Source organism: Stegodyphus dumicola, chromosome X2 (genome assembly GCF_044657685.1).
Source record: "Stegodyphus dumicola isolate Sdum_Otavi_A_Nest chromosome X2, ASM4465768v1".
NCBI classification, from domain to species: Eukaryota; Metazoa; Arthropoda; class Arachnida; order Araneae; family Eresidae; genus Stegodyphus; species Stegodyphus dumicola.
This window is the reverse complement of record NC_140781.1, coordinates 174,614,378-174,638,383: the sequence shown is the minus strand read 5'-3', so window position 1 is coordinate 174,638,383 and position 24,006 is coordinate 174,614,378. Positions and strand designations below refer to the sequence as shown.

The 24,006-nt window shown below is 35.5% G+C and overlaps 1 long non-coding RNA gene across 1 annotated transcript in view; it reads right to left on the bottom strand.

Annotated features, from left to right (window-relative positions):
• Window positions 1-400: 400 nt before the first annotated feature.
• Window positions 401-24,006, bottom strand: part of LOC146992974 (uncharacterized) — a 44,846-nt gene continuing 21,240 nt past the window's right edge. The window contains exons 2-3 of the long non-coding RNA XR_015038906.1: window positions 5,962-6,054; window positions 401-3,165 (exon numbers count right to left, since the gene is read on the bottom strand). This is a non-coding gene — a long non-coding RNA (uncharacterized LOC146992974). The remainder of the gene's footprint in view (window positions 3,166-5,961; window positions 6,055-24,006) is intronic.

Sequence of the window (24,006 nt, the reverse complement as noted above, 5' to 3'; positions counted from 1 at the left end):
AACTAAAAATTTGCATTCTTGCAGGAAAACGGAAAGGAAGAACGACAGAAAAGTTATTTAACATAAAATAACTGGTTAGATAAAAATAACTTAAAACTTTCTCTGCCAGAATTTAAGTACTCGCAATGAAGGTCCTTTACGACCTTGTTAACTTAAATTTTAACTAACGATGATCCAACTCCTTATAACAACATAGAACTTGCGCTTTCTCAGATCTTACATCTATATGACAAAGAGCTGCATCTTGAAATTTTTTTTCCAATTTGCAATAATTCAGCTGCTGATCTCTTTCCAGTCATCTGGAAAGAAAGGGATTCTTCATGCACACAGCTAGTTTTTACTTTTAATTTAATTTTCTCTTATTTTGCTAGCTTCCAATGAAACATTTCATTCACACTATAAGATTTTTATTCTTACAACTATGCAAACATTTAATTACTTTAAGCAGCACTTTTAATGTTTACAAAACAAAAACATTAGACAAGCTACATTAAATATTTACATTACATTATGTTCAGAAAATTCTGCTTGAACTACACCAAGGTTCAAAGTTGCTTATAGTTATTTTACATTTTCTCCAATTTTCCTCAAGTCAGTCTCTTAGACTGAAACAGAATTCCTATTTCTAGATTTACTTAAAATCTATGCTAATAAATGCATATTTAAAAATCAAATCTTCTTGCTACTTAGCAACAACTGAAAATGACCTCACTTGAGGCAAAATTCAAAATAAGATATCAACTGTTGCACTTTTCGACTTAATATAAAAACTGAATCTGCTAAGGAAAAATAAATTTTCATTTATCTTTTTGTTTTTCGGAAATCTTCCATACGCTTTCTCATAAAATCCTCCCAGGAGGGGTAGATTGATCACTTATTCGCCACTCGTCTCCGAGCCTGTATTTCATCGTCTGGTTGAAATTTTCTCTTCTGGGGGTCTTTCCTAGAATTTTCTAAATTTTCTCTATCCTTAAAGATTCTCTGGTTTAGTTGTTCGCTTCATTGGTCTTGTGCTGGTCTTTTTGGCAGTACCTCAGGCAAACCGGATCACTGGAACTTTCGCAGCCTCCTTTGCGATGTTGAAATTTCCTCCGCTGGCCGTTTCTATCGTAGAACCTTCGGCGCGGGCCCTTCGATGCGCTTAGGAAAAGGAGCTTTGAATTTTCCCCACACTCTTGAGCGTGCGTCGGTTGTCCTTAAGGACGTTCACATGAACTCCTGGATCCTTTTCCTTTTGGCTGCTTCCTTGACATCGTTTTCCTTCTAGACCTGGTTCCTTTCATATTCTCTTTGGATTCTTTTTTTAGGAAATGTGGATTTCCGATGTCAGTGGTGCTCTGCTATTGTTTCTCGCTGGCTCTATTTTTTCTTGTGCAATTGCTGTAAAAAGTCTTTAAATATTTGCACCTCACTTCTATCAAAATATGGCTTGACAATGTTAGCTACTGTCTCTTCTCCATTTCTATCTTTTATGTAAATTACCGTCTCTCGAGTTTTTTCAATCACTTATGATACTTGAAATCGTGAACAAAATGTTCCCACTCTATCTAACCCATGATAATGAATATTTTGAGAACTTTATCTCTTACCTTATAATTAACGTTTCGCCTTTCCCCTGCCGTAGTATATCTTTTGCTTTCCCTTTGCCATATCTGAATTTCTTATAGTTTCATTTATAATTTTCTGTATATTACACATTTTAAATTCTTGTACTCTCTTTTGAACAAAAAAGGATTTATCCAGCGGGGTTATTAATTTTCTTCCTCGAAATAATTCTGCAGGAGTCTTCTCTTTCGCGTCATGTTTAAGGCAAATGGTAACTTATTGACACAGATATCCCAGCGCTTATGATAGTTATTTCACATAGCAACATATAATTTTAGCTATATTCTTGTTTGCGAGCTCCGTTATGTTTGACTGCCACCGATAAAGCACCATTTTTAAAAGTCGTATGATAAGTTCTGCGCACATTTCCTCAAATATTTAACTAATAAACTTTTCCCATTATCGGAGATTACTTTTAAGGGAGCTTTGTATTTTGAAGCGCATTTATTTAAGAAAGAATCTGAACCGATTTTAGCTGAGGCTCTTCTTAGGGGGACTATTTCTACCCACATATGAAAATGATCTACGATAAGCAGAAAATATCTATTTTTATTGAACGTAGTATGGACTTAAGTCTATTCGGACTAATTCATTTGAAAAAGTATCCGTCGTACTACTTAGATGCCCAGCCGGGCTATAATTAACATCGTTATTTAGCTGGCAAGTATGACACGACCTGACATACGAACAATAATTACAAACTTTTGCAAATGCGGAAAATATACCGTCTAGCGAACTAGTTGTACTGTTTCCCATATTCAAGGTAGCCGGAAATCGGCGAATCACGTAATTCTTGTAAGATGCTTAACCTTAAACTAGATGGGATAACCAGTCAGAATTCGTGAGTCTGATCAGTAGTTTTTGCGTTCATAGCTTGCTGGAGAATTCATCGCTTTCACCGAGATACAAAGGTAGCAGAAGTAGCTTTGTTCCTAAAATAAGGAAAGGATCCAGTGTTCCTATTCTCATATCGACCAGTTTGTCTTATTCCATCATTTGGTAAACTTTTAGAAGGGATCATCTCGGCCCGCCTTCAGTTTCACCTCAACAGGATCCAGGACATCCGTATTCAACAATATGGCTTCAAAGCGGGTTTTTCCACAGAACACGTATTACAGCACTTGTTAAGAATCATATCATCTAACAGAAGAGAAGATCCACACACGGCAATAGTTGCACTAGATGTTAAAGGTGCTTTTGATTCTCTCTGGTGGCCTGACATTATCCACAGCCTCGAACTAACTGACTGTCCAAGCACCTTAATGGATCTTACAAGAAGTTACTTGGAGGATAGATATGTACAGGTCACCTTAGGTGGAGGAATGACTATGAAACCCCTTAAGAGAGTCTGCCCACAGGGATAGTGTCCAAGCCCAACATTATGGAATCCTGTTGCCAATTCCGTATTCCAACTCTATGATGGCAAAGAAGGAGTTTACTTACTGGCATATGCGGATGACTTTCTCCTCATTGTATCAGAACGAAGTGACTTGGAACGGAGGACCCAAGAGAGCATTAACATCTTTGCAGAATGGGCAAAGTAGCACAAGCTTCAAATTTCTGCAAGTAAAACAAAGACCTTGATCATTAGATGGAAAAGCCCACTACGAAGGAACCCGTGCCTTAGACGTGAAGGGGCTTTTATTAAATGTGTAAAAGAGTTAAAATAACTAGGGGTGATCATCGATTCTAAGCTCTCATGGTTACCGCATCTAAAACACATGAAACAGCGAACTACTGCGTCGACTAATAGCATAAAAATGACTACCTCACTACGGTGGGGAATGAAACAACGAATTACTGCGTCGACTAATAGCATAAAAATGACTACGTCGCTACGGTGGGGAATCTCAGGCAAGCTATTTAAGATCTGGTACACGACTGGTACACAAGTCACATCACACATGAGACGTATGCTTAATTCTATCCAGCGACAGCAACTCCTTATGGTCTGCATGGCATATCGCACATCTCCGACGGCGGCATTACAAGTAATAGCGGGAACGCCTCCTCTTGACTTAGACACAGAGCGAGAAGCTACGATAGTGAAGGTTTCCCGACGTGGAATCCCAGTTAATCTATGGGGACAAGAATACGTCAATTCAGATTATGAAAATCATAGCCCAGAAGATCCCTGCCATCTAGAGGCAAATAACCTACATATCTCACTTATGAAACCAAATGACTTCAAGATGGAATATACACATACACAGATGGAATATACACAGACGGTTCTAAATCCCTAGAGGGAACAAGCAGTCATCTCTGCTATACCGAAAACAATAGAGTTACCAGTGGCAAAGGACTACTCAGCTTTTAACTTTTAATTCAGCTTTCCAGGCAGAGTTGGTAGCGATCACAGCAGCCATAATTTATCTGTCGGAAGCGCCTCCGGCATGTAATCACATCTATACGGATTCAGCTTCAAGTTTAACTGCAATAGCAGTGACTGATTCACGCAGTTCATTAGTGAATGATATTAGACATCTGCTGCTACAAGTACTCCATTCAGACAATAGGGCTCATCTGCATTGGATCTCCACACATGTTAGCATATATGGCAATGAAATGGCTGGCCATATTGACAAAGCGGCATGCTCTACTACACTCCCAGAATTACCGGCTCTCAAACCGGTCTCTTTCTCAAGCAACAAACAATGTCTCAACTTATGACTAAATGGCAAGACGAGTGGAATAGAAGCACCACAGGACGAAAAGTATACAAGCACATACCTAGGGTCTCCCTGGACAGACATATTCCACCTTATCATACAACTCACTTTTTGAGAGGCCACGGCCCTTTTCCCTCTTATCTCTACCGCTTTAAGATTAGAGATAATGCATCTTGGGAATGTGGCGAAGAAGGCAGCCCGGACCACTTTGCATTTAGCTGGAATTTACTTAGGAATCAGAGACTCAGGCAGCCAAGTGATAATAATAAGTCCATGTGGTACAAGAGCCTCTAATATACTAAATATGCAACCACAAGGCTTAAAAACATTATTGACTGGTGTGCAGATAAATACTCTTAACATAGACAAGCAATTTTAGCATAAGCAGTTCAATAAGGGAATACTGTAAATGGATATGATGGATAGCCCATTTATAATTGTACGAAGGTTATAGAAAGTTAGAATGCTCCATGTGTATGGCAGTACATTTGTACTGTGCTATGGTACAATACACTGTATAATGTATTTGCAACTGAACGTGCCTTGTAGTATATCACTAAATGTATTCAGTAGTATATCAGTAAATAGCCTAACTCTCTCTTTTCTCCTACTGAAACTCGGCTTTTAAATACTTTCTTCAAAGCAGAAATTTGCATTCCTTCACGCGCGCTATCAAATTTAAATATTCTGGCACTGACGATTAGGAGAATGAAGGCTTATAAGAAAGTGTTTAAAATTAAATTTTAACTTGTTAGTTAAAAGAAATATAAATCCCTACAATTTCTTAATTCGAAGCTCTTTTCCTGATGGCTGTACTGCTCTGGTGCTCAAAATGAACAGGATCTTTTAGATAAGAATAAAGATATTTAAATATTTCACGCGAATCAAGGACTTTTACAGTAAGCATAGCATATTTTATTGTATTCTCTTTTTCATCATCATATAATTTTATTCTTGATAATGCATCGGTCATCATATTTTCTTTCCCAGGAGTATGTTTGATGATCAGTCAAATACTTTGTCAAAGTCTTTCATGCATTCGTCACTTGTTTCATTAGTCATTATTATATCATCTATATAAGTAAATATACTTTTCCCAAGAACAGGTCACAAAATAATGTTTATCGCCTGTTGAAAAGTCGCGTGTTCTCGAACAGCATTCTGAGAAATTCGAAAGCATTCTCAGAATGGTATTGTAGTACATGCTTTGTAATACATACGGTTTTTGAAACGTATTCTGGCTGTACGCCAATTTGGAAATATCCAGATGTTCGATTTAAAGTGGTCATGAACTTCATCTATTTAATCTTACAAATAGCACTTCAATTATGGGAAGGGTACAGACAGGATACTTAATGACCCTGTTTAGCTTTCGGTAATCAACTGCGAAACGCCACGCTTTAAAGGTCAATCGGTAGGAAGCTATTTTTATTCCTACACAATACCATCGGGCTAACGTTAAGGACTACTTATTGGGGCTATAGTTTTATTTTTTAGCATATCGTGAATATGATCTTCTGCTATTTGTTCCTTCATTTTATCGTAGCGTTAGGACTTTGATTTTATAAAGACCGCGTTGTCGATGTCAATACTATGGCCGAGTCAATACTATGGTGTAATACTATGTCAATACTATCTGAGTGTGAGTTGGTCGCTCATCAAATAAGGTAGAAAATTTACTTACCAAATTCTGCAATTTTTCTTTTTTCTCCCGAACCTAAATGGTTCAGATCATTCTACAGATGGTCCGTCTGTCTTCCAGTTTCTTCATATCCAGCTGTAAAATAGATTTGTGAAAATAAAATTTCGCCCCAAATCCATATCTAAAATTAAGGATGCTTGAAGATTATTCACGACAAGAAACATGATATTTTGGTATTCATTTTTAACATGAACGTATAATGCTATTTTACCTCTGTGCACTGTTTGCCTTGGGCGAAAATAGCTTTCATTCTCACTACATCGAAAAATCTATATCTTTTAAAGTACTATTTGTGAATTAATAGCAAGTTTCTGAAAGAAAACTGCATTAAGCTCCAGTGTCAGTCAGTGTCACTGGGATTGGACGTTATTTAGCGAAACCTGCACAACTAGCAGTAGAAAAATTTTAAGTTACCGTATTTAACTGAATTTTAGAGGGATTTCCTTTTGTCCGGGTTAAATGTACCCTCTTATCTTCAGTCCCCCTGCCTAATTTAAATGTTTTGTATTACTTCCCCCCAGTTTTGTTTTCTGCCCTTCCATTTGGCAGCCGACACTCGTGGTTGAATCTTTTTTTCGTACTATTACAATGCTTATTCTGGCCAAATTGCCACCTTCGCTGAGGTGCAGGCCTAAAATTTTGCCCACTTGACCTCTTGCCATATTCTGCCATGCGTGTCCTCTCCGCCACGCGGCTACTTTGGAATTTATAGCAAGTTCAAATAGATTCTCAACTGTCGTCGGATATCTCAGTTCGAAGAAATCTGGTATCTGAGGCAGCAACGTAGGCAAGATAATTTGTATAATTTTCTTCGTCAGGTCTCTTGCCGTAAAACAAATTAAAAATCTGAATTTTGTCGAAAATAAAAACAGTCAGTTCCTCAACTTTAATCTAAAATTTGCTTAACAGCTCTGACTAGAGCTTAACTCTTTCCTTCACAATGGGGAAAGCTTTAACCCTCTCGCTGCGCATCCCACGATTTCCACGGGCAACATAGAAGTAGCAAAATTTGCGCAACCCGCGTTTTCCGCGGAGATGAATTTTTGCCGTCTATTTAACTGTGCAACCCGCTCTTTCCCCGTTCAAGGTTTCCTTTCGGCTTTTCTGTGATGTTTAATTGCTTATTTAGATGCGGGCTAACAGCTGGCGTTAGTTGCCCACATTTCTGCCAAATATTCAAGAATACGTAATGTAGCATTTTGTGCGCGCTTTCTAGAGCTCAAAGATGTCTCGCAGGAAGCGTTTCACGAGTGATATAACCTATACTCCTAACGATATTTCCGTCACTGATAGTAGTTCTGACTGATTTCAAGTATATTGAAGATATTTATAGCGAAACTGATGAGAATTTCTCGGATTCCTCTGCAGATAGTGATGAATCTGAAAATTCAGTTGTGAAATAAATTATGTGTATTGAAAACGTTCAATAGTGGGGCAAAATTGATATGCAAAATATTACATTATGCAAATATTTTCATTAGTATATATGTTTGCCTTTGTTTTGTTATAAAATAAATCATAATTTAACCAATATTAATTTTTAAAATTTTCCTTTTATATTATTATTCTTCAAGTTCAGTATTCTGACAATCTTTTTCTATGATCTAATTCTATATTGAAAAAAAAAAAAAAAAAAAAAAAAAAAAAAACTCCTCTACAAAAATTTTGTATATTTTAACTATAAAATATATGTAGATTTGAAATATGTAATAAAAAATACGCAATTTTTGAACCTTTGATTAAAAAAAGTACGCAGTGAGAGGGTTAATGAGCGCATTCTTAAACACTTCATATGTGTAGGTAACACAATAAAAGGATATTGGATGGAAGAGTCTAGAAGAATATCCGAAGTTTGTAGGGTCGTTCTCTCTTGTTCCACATTAACTAAATTAGATCCTACAATGAACCTGGCGACTTCTCGCACAGGCGTTAATATCTAATAACGCAGAAGAAGGCTGAAAATAACCCTTTATTAATTCAAAATACACTGGTGTGCAAAACTTAAGCAACAGCAGGGTTTTTTTTCCATAACTCCACGAGAAATCGACTGAGAGACATGAAATGCAGAAATGAAGGAGAGTATTATGTACGTAACGGATGACGAAAGCATCGGAGCTGAAAAAGGAATACAATGCATACGGTATGGAATCAAACAAAAACAAGCTTTATTGAACGCATAGTATCGTGACTCATGATTGTCTAACCAAGAGGAAGGACAACAAGCAGATGTTCCTTAATATGGGATATGCCCTCCCCTCACTGCAATGGTTGCTTCGCACCGTCTCCACATACTCAGAACCAGCTGGTGCAACATTTCTTGCGTTAGGAGTGCCCATTCCTCAATCAGCATCTGTTCGAGTTGTTGGGTGTTCTCCGGAGGATGTAAGCGTGCTGCAATGTGTCTCCCCAAAGCATCCCACACATGTTCGATGGGAATTTAAATATGGGCTTACGATCGCTGGTCAATCCATTCGAGTGATATCTTCACTTTCCAGTAGCTCCTCAACAGCAAGAGTCCGATGTGGCCATGCATTGTCATCCATAAAATTAAGTCGGGGCCAATGGCACCTCGGAACAGACGCACATGGAGAAGGAGTACCTCCTCACAATAGCGTTCCCCGGTTACAGACCCTCTGTCGAAAACGTGGAGCTCAGTTCGCTCGTTCAGCATAATGCCTCCCCAAACAAGAACTCCAGGACCACCGTTACGGTGTCTTTCCTTGATGTTACTGGGATAAAACCGAGTCCCGACCTCTCTCCAAATCAAAACGCGTTGAGAATCGCTTCTGGTACCGAACCGACTCTCATCCGTAAAGAGGACACGACTCCATTGATAAGTGATAAGTGACGGGGGAAATGGGCACTGTCCTTTTACCATAGTGGTTAATCAGTACAGCACCACGCCCACCATTATTTAGAGAACAGCATTAACATATGTAACTAGCATTACAAATAAAGCATGGTACGATGTACATAGAAGGAGTAATTACATCTACAAGAAAAGGATATAAACTATATAACATATGTAATATTTACAGATTGTTGTGCGTCCACACTACCTTCACAAGAGTGCTATAGTCCAGAGGTACATATACATACGCATACTAAAAATGCGTGCACATATTATATGACATATAAGATAAAAATAGTACACTAGTTCAATATAGAAATGCGGATGTAATACATAGAGCAAAGCGCAGTTATGGAATGTACAGTCATACGTATAAGACATGCCATACAGTCAATTGCTAATGAATAACTTGCAAATTACTATATGGTGCAACTACTATATGAGAAGAGATTGCAATGTTACAGTTGAAAAATTAATACAACATGTGCATATTTATATAGCGTTACTATTGTGGCATGAAACGATGTACATAGCAGGAGTAATTACATCTCGGGGGGGGGCAGATATAAACAATATAACATACAGATTGTTATGCGACCAGATGGCATTCGTAATAATAAAATTATACCAGAGGTACGGATGTATGTTGGACGATTTGTACGACCTGCATGACATATGAGAACTACGAGCTAAATGATACAATACAGTTGTAAGGATCTTAAGTTTTACTAACGTTTATTTTTATTTTAAATCTTTACTATCACTTCTTATTATAAGGCCAATCTTCCACGTTTATTATTCTAAAGTTAAATTAAAGTTTAGTTTTATTTTTATACTTTTACGTTAGACCCCAAGTAGCGGGTCAGTGTATTCCGAAGTACGGACGTTATTGTATATAGAGAAAAATAAAGGGTTTTGTATACCCTTCGTCTGTATCCTGTCTACTTACCACAATTAGTGAATATAGCTTTAGTAAGCTCTCTGTTCCGAGTCAGGTCCTTGTATGTTCCCGAAGAAGGTAAGAAGGAACATTGGCCCTGATACAGTTACCATACAAAGTACAGGTTACAATATTACGTACAGACCGATTATAACAACGCTATTCATGTGAACTACAACATCAAATACAATAAATACACATCTGGATTAACATGTTACTGATATTCTGGAGTAAATACATTCAAGAGTATAGTGTTTATAATGGCATTCAAAATACTATATACAAGTTATATAACACAATATAATTACCATACAAAATACGAGCTAGAAGATTACTGAAAAATTAATTATTACATTTCAATAGCATAAACAGTACGTTTCAGTAGTAAGTGTATTTCAGTAGTAAATACACTTCCGTAGTAAAGTGCGCGAAATATCTTCTAGAGTGAGTACAAATCAAAGCTAAAAAGTGCGAAACCCCTTTATACAGACTGTCACTCTAGCTCCTACATATAAAATAGCGACAGTACTCATCATAAGATTACCGGTAGATTAATTATACAATGTTATTCTAGCAAGGGTGTTACATACAATATACAGTATGGGTAGACAAAGCGCTAGAATCATTACAGAGCATACTATTGTTATTTCAAATGAATATACATTTGGGAAGAAGGATGAGATATTCATGCCAATACTATGTAGGACTATGAGATAAAGATCAGATAAGGTGTTATATACAATATATACACTGGGTGTTGCATATACAAATATTGTTGCAGTAGTATTGGTATTTTACATAATATGATAAATGTTAGAAATAAATTTATGCATAACAATATATACATATCTTGCATATAATCTCATAAATAGTGTTATCTTTGATACAATACAGGTGTGTAATATTCAGGCACTATATGATATCATAGATATAATACGATACAATTCTGTGGTTAGGTTAACATAAAAAGATGTAAGTATGCTTACTTATATAAGGTATACGAGGTAATTGCCTACTCGAAAAAATTTTAAAAAAATTAAAAAAAATTCTTAATGCTGTACATATAGCAAAATATAAAAATACACAAGACGAAGCAGTGTCGAAAAAAAAATTATGATTGCTATGCAAAATACAAATTCAAATAATTTAATGTGTGAAATTACATGTCTGACTTAAATGCTGTATGCAAACATACTAAATTAGTATAATATAGACACATAATTTATTTCACAAATGAAATACTGGATGAGTAGACTATTACATCGTAGGTGTGTTTAACACTTTTGCATATCTTAAAAACATACAGAAAGAGTACTTGGCTGTAGAGCTTATTGCACAAGCATATAATAGTAGTAGACTAAGATTCACATAGCTATATATAATTACAAACATGTACTTAAGAATAATTTAGTATGCAGTAAAACACGTATGACAGAGAACACTGTCAAAGTTAACACTGTGTGAGATGCATAATATCCAATATATTCTAGAATGCATATCAGTAACTATACATTAATTGACTACATCATTACACCACAGGTGTGCTTAAACACTTCTGCATGACCTTACTTTGTATAAAACAGTTACCACGTTTAATTCTGAGAAATATGTACCAATATTGTGATACTTTTAAATTGCGGATATATTGGAATATTTGATGATTGATGCTAGAACTACAACTACATTTGAATATAATTGATCCAAGATTAAAGTTTTAGGCAGTACATGATTCGATGTATACATTTAAGAGTAGATTGGTGCATATTGATAATTAAATAGTTGACATAGAGTACATGATACAGTAGTACCTTCAGAATATGGTTGGGATTCAGTTGTGCGCTTATGAAGTTTGGCACAAGTCCAAGCCTAATGTGGATAGTTTATCCGTAATATTTACAATTTGACGGATCAGGTGTAGCTGTTTAATTAAAAATTTGCAAAATGCTGACGATTAACATCTGGGAGACGAATATGTGAACCAGCAGTGAGTGGACATGTTGAGAGATAATGTTCTGGCGTACCCACATCTCCGCAACTACAGAGTTCAGTATTACTTAAGCGAAATCGTGCATAGTATTGTGGAAAAGGCCCATGTCCTGTAATATATCTAACAAGATTGGGATTGTTAATATTTCGAGCTGTATCAACGTACGTGAGATGGTATTGCGTACGGCGGCTCGTTTGGCTCGAGTCCCATTCTTCCTGCCATTGGCCTATGGCCTTAAGTCGAAGAGATCTTTTAAGGTGGGAAATGGGACATGGGATATTAATTTGTTCGTAAGCCTGTCCATTGGCAACTTACTTAGCCAATCTGTCAGCAAGCTCATTGCCATAATGGCCGACTTGGGCCTTTTATCCATTCCAGCGAGATATGAATTTCCGGATGGTCTCGTAGATCTTGTTGTATCTGCTGGATAATTGGGGAGTAGTGTTCCGGGTTGTTGATAGCATATAAAGAGGACTGGCTGTCTGTTTTTATCACTGCAGGTGTAATCTGCTGTTCCTGCAGGTAACATATTGCATGCGCAATTGCCACTGCCTCTCCCTAAAATACACTACTATTAGTGCGTAGCTGACCTTTCCATTGATAAATATTCGATTGGTCCTGTAGAACTATAAACGCACTGCCTGTGTTGTTATCAGTTTTTGATCCATCAGTATAGATCTCTGTATGTACATGTGAATCAGTAGATGTTGGGATTAATCGTATTCTCACCCCGACACCCTTCTGCGAGGGGCGGATGTGTAAGTGGGGGGGGGCTGTGCTTCATACTCTTCAGGAAGGAAGATGTGTTCTGCAAAAGTTGAAGGCCTACGTAATTGTTTGACGAGTTACCGGGAAGCTTCCTCTTCTACACGAATATGCAAGGGGAGTAGTCTGGCTAAAACATTGATTGCGTCCGAGGCCGTTGTGCAATATGCACGAGTAATGTTAAGAGCAAATGGCCTTTGGATGGAAGACAGATGTTCGATCTTTCGCCCCTGCATGGGGTTGGTCCATACTTCAGCAGCATATGAGACCATTTTTCGGTGACCGTCGTGTAAAGAAGCTTTTGAATATGAGGGTTGAGACCCCATTTGTATCCTTGTAAATATTTCATTTGTTTGGCAATAACAGCCGACAACTCCATTGATCAGTTGTCCAGGTTTTGTGCTCTCTGCACCACTGTAAATGGTGGCATCGGTGGCCAACTTTCAACGGGAGGCAGTGTTCAGGACGGCGGGCGAATAGGCCCCCCTTTGTGAAGGCGTCTGGCCACAGTAAACGGCGACACTTGTCGCCCCGTAAATGTACAGAGTTACTGAGCAATGGCGCTTGCTGACTGCTGTCGGCCTCCTTTCGCTTGCAGGACGATATATCGGTTATCCCTTGAAGTTGTTTTCCTCGGGCGGGCAACACCAACCTTTCTAATAGCTGTACCTGTGGTTTCGAACGCTTTCCAAGCGCGCTAAACGACACTTTTGTTGATTCCGAACTCTGCAGCTACACTGGTGACAGTACGCCCCTCCTCCAGCTTTCCGATCATTCTTCCAAGTGTGAAGTCGTCCAGGTGATTTCTTCTAGCCATATTTCACGAACTGACTCACTGGCACTTGCAGCGAATATGTTGAATTGCGTCTCCGTCCTTCCTTTTATTCTACTGTTGAGCTGCGCGCGCCGACATCACGCGTTTTGTGTACGCTCACGTCGCCTCTGACGTTTCCTTCCTGATATTTTCATACGCATGGCGTTTCTACTGACTTACGTGTTCATTGTAATGATCTCCAGACCTCCTTTTCTGCAATTTCATGGCTATCTGCTAAATTTTATATTGTTGCTTAAGTTTTGCACACCAGTTTGGTTAAGGGCACGGTCTTCGTGCTTTAAAAAGGCACCGTCAAACTTGCGGTGAAACTAAAAATATAGAATATAATTCAAGTCAAACTAAAATAAATAGTGCTAGATAGGACTTAAGTTACTCCTAACAGGTGAACTCACAAAAAATTAATAGGCGTGATGATAATTCTGATATGGCCAAGAGGCTTACTAGCGTAACAGCGAAACATCAACGTAACGTGCGCTGGCTAGCGAAAACACACTCTGAATAAACTTAGAGATTCAGACGTTTAAATATGCACTTCACTTAACTTTAAATTTACATCCTGGCGAGAGAATGTGAGGGAAAGTTGAGAAGTTCAGATAAAGGTATCAACTTCAAATAAATTTGTTTTGTAAAATAAAGAAAACCCTTCAAGTTGAGTTCTGGCAAGTAAACGAATTCTAAAGCTCAAAAATCGATCTGATGAATTGTTCTATGACGAATCACAAACACTTTAACCTGCTCAGCTATTTTCTAAGGCAATAAATATTGTATTTGATCGAATCTTATCAGAAATTAAAACGAGGGTTTAAAGCGAGTACTAAACTCAATTCAAAATTTTCATTTCTCAATGGTCATGGAATATTGAATATGTCGACTAAAGGACTTCGAAAGAATGGAGATCTTGCATGAACATATGAGCGAGACCTAAACACATTTGAGCCACGAACTCTATGTTTTTAAAGAATAAGCCCAAATGTTATTCGGCGACATAAAAAAGGTTAGCACTTTCTCTCTCTTTGCAACAGATCTACACCTATGATTTGCCAGATGCTTTATACAATATTTGTATTGGGTTTCTGACCATATAAATTTGACTTACACGCCTTTGTACAATCCAGCCATATTGGCCCCGTTATCATAATCTTGTCCTTGAGCATTTTGAATGTCGAAGCCATCCTTTTCTAACTTATAAATAATTTCATTTGCTAAACCACTACCAGTTTTCTTTTTTGTTTCCATAAAATCTATAAAGCTTTCTTCAATAAATATGGATTCGTCTTTTATGTACACGTATCTAATAATCTGAGGCAGTTGCTCATGATGCAAAACATCTTGTGTACAAGAAAAATATTTCGCTTTTTGATCCTAGAACGAATTTCAAATCGAACATGATTATCCAACAGTTACATAAATTCATCTTGTACTTTATTGGAAGGATAAGAAACGGATCCTTTTCTGTGATTAACTATATGATAGACAATATTTCTATCATAATGACTTATTAATTCAATTAAATTTAAAAACATTCCTGCACTTGAACTGCCAATAATTCCATGCGTACCTCTAACAGGTAAATTAAGTTTTGCACAGAACAAAATGCCTAGTCGCCACGTTTCTTTTTCTGATTTTACTGCTCTACGCAGGGAATCATCTATGAAACCACATCCTTTAATTTTTTTTCAAAGCATTTCCATTGAAGATAAGCATTACAATGAAACAGAATTTTCGTGATCGGAAATTCGGTTTAAGTTTTTCCAATCTTTGAAACCTCTTTTTGGATTTGAAATAGTAGAATCTATCTTACTTTTCGTAAAAAGAATGCATGGAAAACAGAATAACGATAGAGATCGTTTTGAATAAATAAGCCAGTTGCGATGTATTACCTCCCCATTAGAACACTTCTTAAAGAATCATTTTCTAGAAAATCTTCTGCCATCCTCTGAAGTAGACTCCCTGACATAAGCATCTTGTTCTTGAGCTGGTCTATGGTCTATTAAGAAAAATATTATTTTGTCTGAAATTGTTGGCCAAGATGGAGGTTTATTGAAGTTAACCAGTTTAATGGTCACTTTATCATCCTCGTTTCCAGAAATTTCAATTACTTGTTTGCTTTTATTTGAATCAAAGTTGCTATATTCTCCAACTTCAACCACATTTTCTTCTGAGCTATCTGTTATTACTTTTTTTGATGAATTACTTATTTCATTTGAATTTTCGCATTTCGCCAGCCAGCCTTGTAACTGTAAAGCACAGTTTGATAAACGTAATTTCTGAATTTTTTCCTTCTTTTGTATTCAGCACTACTGGGTTCTTTCGAAGCCATCTGTGAAAAATTCGATTTTGAATGATTTTGATTAAGAAATTATCTGAATTTTACTTTTTGTCATAAGAAAGTTAATAAAAATTTTTTGTTCAATGAAATTTAGATAATATTAAAATTGAAAAAATATAAAACAAAAAGCATTAAGAAGATATTTAAAAAATATTATCGCGCCATAAACTTCTTTCGACGTAGCATTTAATATTTCTGTTTGACTATGAATCAGATTCTCTTTTAAAACGCATTCATAAACGTTTTACTTAGCTAATTATAGCCTTCCATTTTCCTTCCTCGCAGATTTTGGATCTTTTCCGTTATAAGAGAAGATGCATCAAACAATTTTCTCCAGAAAGTTAGATTTGCCAACTTGATATTTTCAGTGTTTGGTGTTTGTTGTATTTAATTATGGCAAAGCACACTAGGGCTATCTGCCTAAGGGGAGGGATGCCTTCGTGGAGGACTTTCTAAGGGAAACTGGCTCGTATACGCGTTACACATGGGGAAACCACGAAAACGCCCATGCAGCCAGCCCGTTCGCGGGATTTGAACCTCGGACCGAACTACCAGTGTTCAGCGACTTTACCGCTCGGCCGCTGGTGGGCCTGTTTTCAGTGAGAAAAACATACTTTCATAATCAGTTCATTTCAACAGCAGTAAAATTTGTCTTTAGGGTTAATGGTTTCAGTAAACGGTGAACAACAGATTGCCATACTTTTAAAAATATTCACAATACTTACTTTGAAAACAACAATATAGTAATGAAAGATAAGAGTTTAACTGTGCTTACTAGGCTCTGTAGAAAATTGATAAGTTCGGGTTGTTATGAAACGAAAAATATCACATACTTTTTAATAAGAGCTATGGTTTCGTTATATAAAGTTTGCAATGTTGTTTTATCACAGCTATGTTATTAATGCATCAAAATCCATTACAATTCTTAATTTAAATTACTAATTCTCTGCACATTGCAATATTAATGAAACCTGAGCATAGTTATTATACTGAAACCACTTCGCATTTCTAAAATTATACGAACATGTTTCCGTTATTGGTTGAAATTCTCCTTATGTGCAAGGAGTTTTATAGTTCTTTTTTTTTTTTTTTAACTTTCCACAAATATTTCTTTTCGGTATGTTAAGTAAAATTGCGACTTTCATTTTAAACCACTTACAGAGATATTTTTGATCTCGGAAATTCTTCTTAACAACTACTAAGTAATCATTTATTCATTTCTGATCTTTTTATTAATGTTCGCGTTCAGAAGTGGACAAGGGGTAACATGCGCAACTTGTTCAAATAGTTTATTATCGTGATCGGATTGACTGCATTTAGTCTTCTGTAGCTTGAATATTAAACAGTTTTATTAGATCACCCTCCACGAAAGCATCGCTTCTAAAGCATATAGTGTAGTGAGCATCATTATAATAGATTAATCAATGAAATCAGTCTTTAATATTCACAGAATCTTTCATCAGTTAAACTATCCGCCCCCGACGAAATGCTTATTTGAGCAGAAATTTATATGCCATCTAATTTAAGTATGCCAAAAGTTTGGCTATCAGACACTTTTTTCCTAACAATCTCAGATATCTCGACAATAAAAACATAATTTTAAAATTAACAAGATTTAATAATACTTCATATTTTATTTTTACTTTTATTGCGCCTCATCAATTAACTCAAGAAACTTCTATTTGTTAAATTTCGCAACTATGACAGGCGTTTATGATTAGTTTTTATTCACAGCAACGAGTATTTCTTAAATTATTTTAGCAAGAAGCATATCATTTAAATATATTTTTATATCGATCCCGATAGTGTCAACGGAACAAAACTAATTAAAAAAAAATATTTGTTACGTCAAAATCAATTAATTACATTAGAATGAGACAGAACAGTTTGTTTTAAACCTTCCACAAAGTATTCAAAATTTTAAACCTCCTTTTTTAGTTCTCTAAAATTGAAAAATTTATTTTATTATTTCAATATAAACAATTGAATTATTAAAAACATTTATCTTACTTTATATCTTTACATCTCAGTTGACAAAGATTGAACCAATTTGTTTAATTCTTCAGCATCTACTTCAGAAATAAACTGAAATGAAACAATCCATTCCGCTTCCGCGCAACAAGCCAAAAACTTTGATTAATGCGCCTCGTTTATTGAAAAAATTTAAACAAAAACAAAAATAATAAAAAAAATCTGAAAGGTTTCAGATTTTAAATTACGTTCAAAGGGGCGTTTTTTGTATTCTGTGTGTTACATTTATTTATTAAATATCATATTCTTCGCACTAAAACCATAAAATTCAGTTCAAGAGCAATATCGCAAAATAATTTTAAATTGAGCATATCTTTAGAATTTCCGATACACAGTCTCACGCGCTGGAGATAAAAATGTTTTTTCTGTATAACGTTGCCATTGCTCGCTTTGAAATCCTTGAGTTTGTTAATAAAAAATTCGTTAAGGTTTTACAAAATATAAAATCTATCATAAAATAAATTCCAAATTTTAAATTTGGGCTTCCAGATGCCCATATTCGCAGAAGGATTAGGCCATTCAAAATTTGATGGCTCTAGGTACCGTTGTTTGTATTATCACAATGCGAGAAACATACATACATTTACGCAGATTCTTCATTATATAATTTCTTCAAATACAATACACAGCGATAATATTTGGTAGCAACAGTTTGAAAAGTGAAACGGACATTCAGAGTGATTCGACGCAAAATCGCAAAACGAAAATAATAGTTCCTCAGGAACAAAGCCCCTTTGGAATAAAAAAAGTTAAAAAGTGCAATCAATAACTAATAATATAGTACATTTCATTTTCAATCACCCTTGTTTCATATCCTTCGACGTTTATGAAATTGCAAAACTCAGCGGTTATGTCGCCGTTCTATGTTCAGTGAGTGGACATTGTCAAATTTCTTATGACTAAGTAAAGAGCTTAAATCAAACTAATGAAAAACAGCAAAGAATAAGTAGTATCGGCAGTATAATATTTTCTTTGAAAGTTTAGTCTATAGCGGTTCTCAAACTTTCGACTAACGCGTACCATCTAACATTTTTAACAAAAAAAAAAAAAAAAAAAAATCTGAAAGGTTTTTAGGTTTTAAATTACATCCAAAGGGACGTTTTTTTAACATTTTTGTGTGTTACCTTTATTTATTAAATATTATGTTCTTCGCACTTAAATCATAAAATTCAATTCAACAGCAATGTCGCAAAATAATTTTAAAATGAGCATATCTTAGAATTTCCGATACACAGTTCCTCGCGCTGGAGATAAAAAGGTTTTTTTTCCCAAGGAGGTTAGAATAGAAGGAGGGAAGGTTCAACTTAAACGGTGAAGCTTGGCGGCCATCTTCCTGTTATCACCGTGACTTGTGCAAGGAAGTCTGTCATTGCAACATTTTTTTCTTTTCTTTTTGAAGCATGTCAGCTTGTATTGCATATGGATGCACAAATAGATTCTCGAAAAAAATTCCGGGCATTATTTTTCACACGTAAGTATTAATTTTCTTTTTTTATGTAATATGACAACTATGTCAAAAAATATCACAATGTCATGTGTTTTCTTTCCAGATGTGAAAAACAGGACTTAAAATAGGTTATTTAATATAACTATAATCAAAATATATTAAATACATTTTAATGTTTCTGTTTATAGCTGGTATCTTCGTTCCTTAAGATACAATGCTATATGGTAGGATTTAAATTGTATAATTTGAACGTTTTAGTTAATTCGTTTTATAACTTTCATGAAAAGTAAGAAATCAATTGTTACTATTTTTATTAATTGTAAAGGTGTTAAATAAAGCAATGCTTTTCTTTATATATTAATTATTATTCATTTTTTTTAAAGATAAACTGTTCTGTTGTTAAAAAATTTTTTGCATAAACTTACAAATTTCTGGGCAGTATAGTGATAAAATTAAGTAAAATATTTACACAATTGAACATGTGAAACGATGTATCCAAACACTTATATAGATGTATTTCTGTAATTCAACTTAATTAAGGGCAGTTTCTTTGAGATTAATAAATATGAAATGCGCATAAACTGAAATCAATGAATTCACATAAATCTGTTTTATTTTATTAAGATTTATTTTCTAACCTAAGCAAGTCCGTGAAATATGCAGAAACATAATTTTTTAAAGGCTTTAATGTTATGCGCATGCATTTAGATTTCGAACTATTTCTTAATAATTTGCTGTACATAGTAAATTATGGATATCATCTTTATTACTTTAAAACAAAAATTCAACAATAGCGAGGGATTTCATTATAAATTTAACATACTTTTACTGGAAAATAAATGTACGGAACAGGTTAGAAACACGTACATGTCACTGCAATGTTTTGAAGTCACAAACATGGACGCCGCTTGTTCGGCGGAGTTTCATTCCCCGATAGTGGAGGAAACCGCGAACCCTCCCTTCTTCTATTCTAACCTCCTTGTTTTTTCCACGTACAGTGTTGCCATTGCTCGCTTTTAAATCGTTGAGGATGTTATTAAAAAAATTCGTTAAAGTTTTACAAAATATGAAATCGATAATAAAACAAATTCCAAATTTCAAATTTGGTCTTCCACATGCCCATATTCGTAGGATGATTACGTTATTCAAAATTGTATGGCTCTATGTACCGTTGTTTTATCACAATGCAAGAAATATACATACATTTATGCAGATATTTCATTATTTAATTTCTTCAAATATAATGTAGGACTCTAACATTTGGTGGCAACAATTTGAAAAGTGATTCGCCGTTTAAATTCCAAAACTCAGTTATATCGCCGTCTATGTTCAGTTAGTGGGCTTTGGCAAGTTTGTTATGACTAAGTAAAGAGCTTAAGTCAAACTAATGAGAGACAGCAAAGAATAACTAGTGTCGGAAGTATAATATTTTCTATGAAAGTTTAGTCTCTAGCGGTTCTCAACCTTTTGACTAACGCATACCATTCAAACAAAAATTGAAAACTTTAGTACCACCACTACAAAGTCATGCTACCACCACCACCACTCTTGAACAAAGGTCAGATCGCATAGATTTAAGAGTGTTAGAGAAAAAACTCAATAAGGATGTTGAGGTTTTAATTTTTGAATTTAATAGTTAAAAATACTTTGCTTCTTTGTGTACATCCAGTGGTATGCGTACCACCGGTTGAGAACCCCTGGTCTATATACAATTCATTACACAAAATGTAATTAGTTCCTTAAAGCTACTTTCAATAACAAATTTTAAGGTTAGAAAATATTATATACACTACTGTGAAAGCTCATGTCTTTTGAGAATAAATTAATGCTATTGGTTTTTCTTTTTCTTTTTTTAGCTGGATTATTTATAACATAAAGTTCTTTTAATATTCACTGACGTATTCTGAAATTAAAAGTTAAAAATCATTAAGTTTTAAAAATAAATTTCTGAATTTTTGATCGAATTTGGCGCCTCTTCTGTTTGGTCACCTGAAGCAAGTACTTCACCTGCCTCACCCTCGTCCCGGCTCTGCGTTCACCATTTAAAGGGTGTCCCAAAATTAACGCAAGATTTGAATTCAATAGAAAGGAGAGTTTTTAGTCTTTAGATATTTATTTTTTAAATGAATCGTAAAGTACATAGGATAGGGTTATTTATGGAATAACACATCGAGCAAATGGCCTTCACGGCTTTGCTGGCACATACGCACACTTTCGTCGAAATTTTTCATGACTTTTCTGCATAATTGTGGCTGAATTTCGTTGATGCAGCATTTAATTTCCTCTTGTAATGCACGTGTGGTTGTGGGATTATTAACATAGACCTTTGACTTCAAATAACCCCATAAGAAGAAATCTAATGGTATTAAATCACATAATCTAGGGGGCCTATTCGGATCACCGAAACGAGAGATTACACGATCAGAAAATGTCTCATGCAGTAATTGAATTGTTTCATTGGCTGTATGGCATGTGGCACCGTCTTGCTGAAACCACATATTGGCCACATCAATATCATCCAATTTCAGCAGAAAGAACTGTGTTATCATGTCGCGATATCGAGCACCATTAACAGTTGCTGCTTGACCAGCCTCATTCTCAAAAATGTATGATCCGATGATGCCTCCTGCCCCAAATCCGCACCAAACAATGACACGTTGTGGGTGCATTCGTTTTTCGGTAATCATAGGTGGGTTCTTCGACCCCCCAAACACTGCAATTTTTGCCATTAAAAAAGCCATCGAGGTGAAAATGTGCTTCATCGCTTAAGATTATTTTGCTCGAAAAACCAGCATCCACTTTTTGATGATTAATAATCCATTACACGAACTCTCTTCGCTGTTCATGGTCATTAGGCTTCAGTTGTTGTGTTAATTGAATTTTGTAAACATGAAGACACAGATCTTTGAGTATACGCTGTAGAGAGCTTCTTGAAATTTGCAATTCTTGTCCACAACGCCGAATTGATGTTCCTGGGTTTGCACCAACACTCTCACGCACTGCTTCAATATTAACATTTGAACGTCTTGTTTTTGGACGACCGGTGTGTTTAGCGTCTCCAACTGATCCAGTCTCCACGAATTTTTCAATTAATCTTTCCACAGTTGACGAGGTTAAAACACTATTTTCACCATATTTTGTATAAAATTTTCGAATTGCGGCCGCCAAACTTTCATTAATTTTAAAATATTGTTCAATAATGAAGACACGTTGCTGTATCGTATAACGCTCCATTTTCACTAACCTTAAACTCTCGGCTTTCAAACTGTTCTTTTTTCAGGGTTGCCAACAACTTAATGCAAAAATGGCGCCGAATTCAAATCTTGCGTTAATTTTGGAACACCCTTTACAACAATGAAAGATCAGTTGCGAAATCCCATACCATGTACGGTGATATTAACCACTTCAGTAGTAAATTCCCCTAAAGCAAATATAAACTCTTCGGTAGTATCTATGGACAGTCTAAGGATAGAAGCGTATTTTCTCGTACAGTACTAATGTAATTAGGGCAGTTTGATTTCATTCCAGATCTCCAAATTGGTCAATTAACAATAATCTTCTTTTAGCGCTATCATTTCGGTAGCTAGATTTAATGCGTACGAGAGGTATCTTCTCATCATACGGCCCACCAGCGGCCGAGCGGTAAAGACGCTGAACACTGGTAGTTCGGTCTGAGGTTCGAATCCCGCGAACGGGCTGGATGCATGGGCGTTTTCGTGGTTTTCCCCATGTGTAACGTGTATACGAGCCAGTTTCCCTTAGAAAGTCCTCCACGAAAGGCATCCCTCCCTTTAGGCAGATAGCCCTCGTGTGCTTTGCCATAATTAAATACACCACCACCACACCTTCTCATCATACGAACGCTTTTCCCGATGGACATGCATAAAAATATTCATATTTAAAAAGGGCTGAAAATGTTAAGCATAGGTAACGATATAAGCTGAGTGAAACCAATGGAACCATTTTCTTACTTATATTTATTAAATAAATTTAATGTTATTTATATGCTAATAAATAAATACATAAAACTATATAAATATGTATGATAAAATTCTAATTATAATTCGCATTACTTTCTTAAGTCAGCATTTTAATTTGGATATTTCTGCTTTGTGTCTAAAAAATAGTAACATATCTTATAACAAATCTTCCTCTACTACGTCATTTTAAAATTAATCTCTATCATATGATTCTTATATAATGCTCATGAAGCATGTCCTTACATAATTCAAAAAGTCTTTCTGTAAATAATAATATTAAAATTTGCAAATCCAAACTTTAATTAACCGATAAAGTGAAACTATAAATTCTCTAACATCCATACTATAATCTACCCACCGTTTTCATGCAATTATGCGCTTCTGAAATGTTATCCACTGCTTCACTTCTATCGCTATATACAATCCTGTAAATCTGTGAAAAAGGTGTAATTTGGACCTATAATTTGTAATGTTTCAGTATATGCTTGCCTACGACATTTACCTTCAATAATAGTGATCTGGGTAAGTTCCACCAGAGATATGCCAAGCTTAAACTCAGTCTGACTGAAAACATTTTATCACAATTAAAACTCTGACGGAAGCCCGCATGTTTATATCCCAGCTAACTTAGTTTTCTATGTCATCATCCTTCAAAGTTTCATTACGCGCACACTCAACCCACACACAAGTATATATAATAAACCTTAAACTTGTGTATGTCTTCATAGCATACTAAAGTAATATTTTTTTTTACATATTATTTCAAATAGACTATTAAAAATATTCTTGCATGGATGACACACTGACAGACCGTAAAAAGGGAAAATAGGGCATGAAATTGCAGAAACCAATGTCTGTATCT